This window comes from Petaurus breviceps, unplaced genomic scaffold (genome assembly GCF_028583685.1).
Source record: "Petaurus breviceps papuanus isolate PSGF00001 unplaced genomic scaffold, PetGlider_PUasm1.0 79, whole genome shotgun sequence".
Classification (NCBI taxonomy): domain Eukaryota; kingdom Metazoa; phylum Chordata; class Mammalia; order Diprotodontia; family Petauridae; genus Petaurus; species Petaurus breviceps.
This window is the reverse complement of record NW_027186523.1, coordinates 3,569,294-3,577,728: the sequence shown is the minus strand read 5'-3', so window position 1 is coordinate 3,577,728 and position 8,435 is coordinate 3,569,294. Positions and strand designations below refer to the sequence as shown.

General features: G+C 40.5%; 1 pseudogene; it reads left to right on the top strand.

The window, feature by feature from the left end:
* Positions 1-6,488: 6,488 nt before the first annotated feature.
* LOC138175694 (threonylcarbamoyl-AMP synthase pseudogene) lies at positions 6,489-7,899 on the top strand (annotated as a pseudogene).
* The last annotated feature ends 536 nt before the right edge of the window (positions 7,900-8,435 follow it).

Here is an 8,435-nt window from a genome sequence, read left to right as displayed (position 1 = left end):
CCTGATGCTGTGAGTTCAAATCCAGCCTCTCCACTATGCCACATAGACCCTCTCTAGGACCCCTTTCTATTCCAAAATTCCCCTCCATTCAATCACAGTCATTCCTGTTATGATTTGCAATCACTTGCTTCACCTTGTGGTTAACTCATTAAAGACAATAAGTTAGAATCACTGAATTTCTTCTATGTTTAAAGGCACCAGTTCTTTTTTTCCAGTATATGTTCTAACATTTAGTATTATGTCTTAGAGGGTACTGAATTTGTATGAGAACTGGACAGCACACTTCTTTTATAAATAGGATTTAATCTGAGGAAGGAGACCACACAGTACAGTGAGAGTGCTGGCCTTGGAACCAAGGGATGTGGCTTCAATTGATCTGTGACTACCTGTGTGACCTTGGACAAGTCCCTTAATCTCAGTTTTCTCAGCTGTGAAATGAGGGGGTTGAATTTAGATAGTCTTCCAAGGTTTCTTTCAGCTCTAAATCTATGATGCTATGAATGCACAGGGTCATATTTAATAACATTTTTTTAAACCTTAATAATTAAGTAGGGGTGGTGTAAAATGTAGAGAAAATGTTCATATATATTTAACTTGTAAAAATCTTTGAATTAATATACCTGCTTGCCTTTGCAAGTTAAATATAAATGCTAATAAATATTTTCTTATAAGATATTGTTATAGGGTACAGACAGGTTATTTGTCTAGGGAGTATATGCATTGTGTTCTTACCTATGTGCTTCTTTGCATACATATATAATCTGGAGAACGTGTAAATAGCTCTACATTTTGATTGACACACGGTCCAGGCAAACAATAAGGCTGACTATGAGGACTCATTATTTCTTCCCGTATTCATCATCACAATGTTTCACTACAACATTGTTTTGTCTGTGCCAAGGAAGCATTCCTGGTCTCTTCAAAGACTGTAGTCTCATTCATAACTAACCAATGGGGAAAAGCTTTTGAGTTTTTTTGCCAGACCATGATGGAGGATGAGATTGTTAGTTACCATGGCTTGGCATTTAAGGTTCTACCCCACCAAGTCGCTGCCACCAAAGCAATGGGACAGATGAAGAAGAGTTATACATGAAATAAAGATAAAAAATGTGAAAATTTATGTTAAAATTCAACTGGTCAGTGGCGAAGGCAGAATTAGAGCTTATGCTCCCCATTCCTAGAGCAGGACTTCTTCCATTATACAAACAGCAACATTCCAAAAACTATCCTAGTCTCCTGAATTACTATAGATTTCAAAGTTCCTTAATTAACACCATAGAGATTAAATACTAGCAAAATCTGGCTCACTATTGAGGAGACATAGTCTCTGCCTTTTATAACCTGGATAGAGACAAGAGATTTACTACTGTGTTTCCCCGATAAGACCTATCCCAAAAATAAGCCCTCCCCTTACTGTGTAAGATTCCTCTAAAATAAGCCCTCCCCCAAAAATAAGCCCTATTGAGATTGCTACTGTAGTGAAGGTGATCCCCTGCGCTACACGCTACATTATGGTACCCTCTGTATGCACCGTCCCCCCCCCCCCCCCCCTGTGAAACTCACGCCACGCTCCAAGCTGCATCCAATCAGAGCTGTAGCAGTGAGAGCGTCATCCTGTTCTTCCCCAGTGATTTGCTTATTGAATAAAGGTACATTTTTTTTGTTCACATTTACCTGTTTATTAAAATTACTGTCAATGTTCATTAAAATAAGCCCTCCCCTGAAAATAAGCCCTCTGGTGTTTTTCTGTCCAAAAAAACTAATAAGACAGTGTCTTATTATCGGGGAAGCACGGTATGAAAGTAATCATGGAAGGAATCTCCCTCCTGCATCCCTGTTCCACACAGACACTCAGTTCTTTTCCTGGTTCTTAATCATAAGATCATAGATACTATAAGGCAGTTATACAGAGCAGAGGATAGAGCACTGGACCTATTCACAGAAAAACCTGAATTCACATCCCACCTCAGACATTTACATTGATTATGTAACCCTTGGAAAGTCAATCAATGAACAAATATTTATTAAGCCTGTACCTATGTGGTAGGCACTGTGCTAAGGACTGGGGATACAAAAAAAGAGGCAAAAGACAGTCTTGGCCATCATGGAGTTTTTAATCTAATGAGAAGAGACAACATAAAAACAAATATACACAAAGCAAGTTATATATAGGATAAATAGGACATAATTAATAGAGGGAAGGCACCAGCATTAAGAGGGGTTGCTAAAGGCTTATAGTAAAAGATGGGACTTTAGTTGGAACTTAAAGGAGTCCAGGGAGGGCAGTAGGCAGGACAGAGGAGGGAGAGCATTCTAGGCATGGGGGATATCCAGAGAAAACATCCAGAGCTATGAGTGTCTTATTCATGGAGCAACCAGGAGGCCCATGTCATTGGGTAGAAGAAAATATCTTGAGGGGTAAGAAGACTGGAAAGGTAGAAGGTGGCTAGGTTATGAAGGACTTTGAATGATGGGGCATTCTGTATTTGATTGCATGCAAGAGTGAACCACTGGATTCTTTGAGTAAGGGGATGACATGATCTGACCAACACTTTAGGAAAATAACTCGTGGCTGAGTGGAGGATAGATTGTAGTAGGGAGAAAGTTGAGGCAGGCAGACCTGCCAGTAGGTTATTGCAATAATCCAGGTGTGAGTTGATCAGGGCCTGAACTAGAGTGGTTAGAATGTCAGGGGAGGGAAGGGGGCATATTCAAGAAATGTTGCAAAGGAGAGATCTATAGGCCTTAGCAACAGATTAGACATGGAGGGGTGAGAGGTAGTGAGGTACCTAGGATGATCTCCAAATTGTGAGCCTGATGGACTGGGAGGATAGTGTTGCCCTCTACAATAATTCAGAAAGTGTGAAGGGTAGCTAGGTGGTGCAATGAATAGAGCACCAGACGTGAAGTCAGGAGGAACCTGAGTTCAAATCCAGCCTCAGACACTTAATACTTACTAGCTGTGTGACCTTGGGCAAGTCACTTAACCCCTGCCTTCTCCTCTCCAAAAATAAAGACAAAAAAAGAAGGTATGAAAGGCAAGGGTTTGGGGGAAGAATAGCAAGTCTACTGGACTCGCAGTTCAAGACTTTGGAAAAGCAGTTGGGAGATGTAATATTGGAGGTGAGCAGAGAATTTGGGAAAGCATAGGCAGATGTGAGAATCATTAGTATAGAGATGATAATTAAATCTATGGGAACTGATGAAATCACCAAGTGATGTAGTATAGAGGGAGAAGAGAAGTGGGTGCAAGATATAAGCCTGATGGATATTTATGTGTAGAGGATGTGATATAGCAAAATTTAATCTGTTTGCCTCAGTTTTCTCATCTGTGAAATGGGGATAATAATGATAAATACCACCCAGGTTTGTTGTGAGGATAAAATGAGAAAATATTTGTAAAGCATTCTGTAAACATTAAAGTGCTACATAAAGGCTAGCTATTATTATTCTTACTTTTATTATATCTAGAGCTGGAAGAAACCTCAGATAATTTAGTCCAACCTGCTCAATTTTTAGATGAGGAAATTGAGTCTCAGAGAGATTAACTGGCTTGCTGATGGTCACATAGTCTTAAGGATCAGAGGCAGGGTTTAAAACGGGCTCTTCTGAGATCTAATTCCAGAGTATCTACTATGGCAAACCACCTCTCTTGTTCTTTTTTTTTTTTTTTTTTGCTTTTTGAAGGGGGGTAAGGCTGGGCAATTGGGGTTAAGTGACTTGTCCAAGGTCACATGGCTAGTAAGTGTTAAGTGTCTGAGGTCAGATTTGAACTCAGGTCCTCCTGACTCCAGGGCCTGTGCTCTGTTCATTGTGCCACCTAGCCACCCCAGCCTCTCTTGTTCTTAAGAAAAAAAAAGTTAAAGGAAATAAGGAAAATAATGTCATGTCAAAAATATTTTTACAGATAGAGCTGATTATCCAAATAGCATAGAAAATCTGATGCTGGGGACACTGTCTCAAATACTTACTACTCAAATAGATTTGTGATTTCAGCGCTGTGAGTATTCTCTCCAATGATGCATATCTCAAACCATGATACCTCCCTATCCTGTTTGACTCTTGTCTATGTCTACCCATAAGATCGCTTTAAGTGGTCCCCTAAACATGATAAAGGCCTTTCCAGAAATATATTAGATATGAAGAATAACAGTGGAGTAGGTTTTAGTAATTCACAGGATGAAATAATCACTTTAACTAGCATGGATTAGGTAAATTAAGATACGGACTGAGAACAATACCTTCTATTTAATTTCAAAAAAGAGAAAAGATAAGAAACAAAGTGAAACCTGAAATTTTAACACAGGGAAAATAACCTCATAGATGTCACTGATTGGTGAAATGAGATATACTACTGAAAACACAGCAATGGAAATGTATACTTTGTTAAATAAAAATGATCTTACAAAGTAGTCGTATGAGCCAACAATGTATATGGCTGCCTCAGGAGTTAAGGAGGTTTTAATTTGGCATTAAGGCAGACTAACATGGTATGCCTGCATTAAGAAAGGCTCCAATTTGCTCTTACCAGACCATAACTTCTATAGGCTACACCCATAGGGACATTGGCAAGCCGGTCAGCAAAATCATAAAGCAAGGTCTGTCCTAAATATGTTGCAATATGGGCTTACTATTCATCCACAGAATCAATTATTATTTATATTTAAAAGCTCACTTGATTTCCTCAAATAACTTCATTTCTCATGACTATTATAGGGTAGCATGTAACAGTAGCTAGAATAACATCACTTTTTAAAAAAAGAAATTATATCTTGTCATATCTGATAAGCCACACATGACCACTTATCTGTTCTGAAACATGGCCCTTCTAACTGTATGTTGCTCTTCCTTTGCTCTGAAATATGGTCATAGTATTGAATCAAAAGGAGAAGTGTAATTCTTTGAGTCATTGACACCACTTCCTGCATTTTCTTCCTTCAAACCTTCACACCCTGGGTCTGCTCTAACCACACCCTGACGGGCTATGATCTCAACAGAATTCATTAAAGTAATGAGAGATCTTGCTTATGTAATGATCCCTATGGGAATTAGTACCCTCACTTTTGGATGCAGATAGCAGAAGACTTGATAAATGACAAATGGGTCAGAATTCCCTCTTGTCTAACCAACATGGCCTCTAAGCAAATTCTTGAAAGGAGTTTTGCTCATTTGGCTGTGATGAAAGAGGGTGGTGTAAGTTGTACTAGAAATGTGAAAATGACTTCAGAGCATTACATACAAGGCTAGAATAAGGGTTAAATATAGCACTGGAGCCTCTCCTGCCTGCAAGAGTAAAGGGGGAAAAAGGATTATTGATGAAATGGTAAGGATATCATTTTAGTTTATTTTCTCCCCTAGAAGCCCTAGCCAGTACATTTTTCTCTCACTTGTGTTTTTTCTTCCTCACATCTCTTTTTCTTGCTCCTACTAGACATTTTTTCATGTTAAGAACTTAATGTACTGGGTTCTCTTCATTTCTATATAGGTACTTGCTTTGTAGCAGCAGTAGAACTCAGTGGGAGATTTATATCAACTTCACATTTTTCTGGACAACTGATCACAAAGGTCGGGGGGTGAAATTTATGAATCTCGTGTTTTGACCATTCTTGGCTTGCTTGGGGGAATTCTTAAATTTCCTTTCCATACAATTTTTATTTTTACTCTCATTGGTCACAGTCTTTGATGCTAATTATAGCTTTGACTTGTTTTATAATCTTCACAAGATTTGCACATGACAAGTTCTGATTTGCTTGTTAGTCAGAAAAGACAATCTTGAAAATGCAGTCTACATAAATGTAAGAAAAGGAAAAGTTTTAGAGACAATACCAAAGTTGATTCATACTTATCAAGATTTTTCACTTATGCATTTGCATTGGTTTGTATGCAATGTTTTTATTTTTTACTCTGAACATACATTTCATCTTGTAGGTCTTTATTCTAGTTTCCTTTGATACCAGATAAATGATAGGTATTCAATAAATATTCACTGTCTAATGTGTGGTGTATTCCTGTGTGTATATAATAACAGATGAGGCTCCCATGTCCTATGGTCTACAGTACCTCAACTTATTTCTTCTGGGCCACATATGTTCTGTAAAGAACTTGGTATTTTGGGATGAAGCAGCAAGCCCTAAGTAGTCCCTCAGTACCCTTTCTCATGTATGACTGGGAAGGGGCTCCATCCCAAATTCATTCATTCATTAAGTCTTCAAAAGAATGACTACACCTCATTGAGATTTTCTCTTTCTGTATCCAGAATACATGGTTTGTAACTCTCTTTGGGACTTTCTCTGATAATGACCCTTCCTCAACCCAGCAGAAATGATGACTGCTGCTGACATATGACTACTATGGGTTTATCCAGGCGAGTCCAAATTATGTTGACACAATCAAGGTTCTGGCTACCATTTTTTAATGTTTCTTTGGTAACCAAATAACAATTCTGAAATGAATGATTCCAGCCTTGAAGGCAATGTTGTGAGTTCAAGATGCCAGGAGCCCCTGAGTCCCTCAGTCAGTATGGGTTAAACTATAATAGGTTCCCCCTATTGCTATTTCTTGTACAAGAAAATAACTACCCGGTGCGGACGCCTCCGCCTGCCATACTGGCGGCCGTGGAGGCCGCAGCCATGGGGTTGGGAGAGGTGTCCCTGACCCCCAGGGTAGGTTGTCTCCTGCCCTCCGGACCTGGGTCCCGGCTCCTGCAGCTGCCTCGGGGTGTCGCTGACTCTCGTGCCGGTCGGGCCGCGGGCTCTAAGCAAGACCTGGAAGGCTGGTTGGAAGCCTTGTCGGCCGCCGTGGCCGCGCTCCGCGCAGGTGGACTGGTCGCCGTCCCCACGGACACGCTGTACGGCGTGGCCTGCTCTGCCTGCTGCTCCGCTGCCCTCGGGGCGGTGTACAGCCTGAAGGGCCGCTGCCAGACCAAGCCGCTGGCCGTGTGCCTGGGCCGCGCGGCTGACATCTACCGGTATTGCCAGGTGAAGGTCCCCCGAGACCTCCTGGAGGATCTACTGCCTGGTCCTGTGACCCTGGTAATGGAGCGTTCAGGAGAGCTCAACAAGGACCTGAATCCTTTTACCCCACTTGTAGGTATTCGGATACCCGATCATGCCTTCATGAGAGATTTGGCTCAGACATTTTCAGGACCCCTTGCTCTCACCAGTGCCAACATTAGCTCACAGCCATGTTCATTGAATGTTAAGGAGTTCCAGGATCTCTGGCCTCAGTTGTCCTTAGTCATTGATGGAGGACCAATTGGAGATGTAAAAAGTCCTGAATGTCGACTTGGCTCCACAGTGGTAGACTTGTCAGTTCCTGGAAAGTACAGAATTATTCGACCAGGCTGTGCACTGACCCAGACTGCAGCTATCCTTCAGAAGAAGTACGGCTTGGTTCCTTCAGAGCCCTGCTCATGAAAAGGGAGGAAGAGATTACAAGGACTGGAGCTAGGCACTGTGTGTCTGTCATTTGGTGTGACCTTGTTTAATGAGGTCATTGGGGCCACTTCTACAGCCTTAATTCTTCAAGTCTTGGAGATTTCAAGGGAACCTCAGACTCTGCTTCTCTGAACTTATAATATAGCTGATTCTTTCCATTGGTTTGTTGGGAAAAGAGACACGATTACATTCAGTGTTGGTTTTATAAGTTCCTGAGGATGGCCTTATTCTGACATTGGAATAAGTGGTTCACTTTTGGGAAAGTGGTCTAAGCATTTGCTTCTCTTTCCTCCAAAGGTTTGAGGTCTGGAGAGATCCCCCATCTGGGTCCCTGGCTGGTAGCATAGGCCAGGGCCTTGTGACTGTTATTATTAGTACCAAGTGACCAATGTCTTGTTTTTTTGCTAGTGGGGTTGGAACTAGAAGAAAATAAAATCTCAAAAGGCAAAAAAAAAAAAAAAAATTACCAATAGGAAGAGCCCATTCCCTAGTTTGGCTTACTAGGAAAAAAAAAACAGACATTAAGGGAGACAGGTATCTGAGTTAAAGGTAAAATACTTATTCAGCAATTGTGCAAAGTGTTTTGTCTTGTTGTATCAAGTATCTACATGTGTTTACAAGTGGAAGACTTGGACAATTAAGTATCCTTGTCTATCTAATTGAAATAATAGTGCTAGCAATAAATATGTATACCCTGTAACTTCACATTCTTGGATGGGTCCTGAAAAGGATTTGATCAAATCTGGTGGCATTAGATGATAACATAAACAGCTAAATACTTGCCTATTATTAGTTGTTGTGAAGATTTTAGCATCCCATGTTTAGAGCTGGAAAGAACCTTAGAGATCATCTAGTCCAATTTTAGCATTTTATAGCTGAAGAAATTGAGGTCCAGGAGATATTGTATGCAAAGGTGCTTTGGCAAGTTGTTTCACATAAGTCTGGCCAGTTCTTTCATATCACCTCAAAAATGTCAAGAAATTTATAAAATAAATTTGA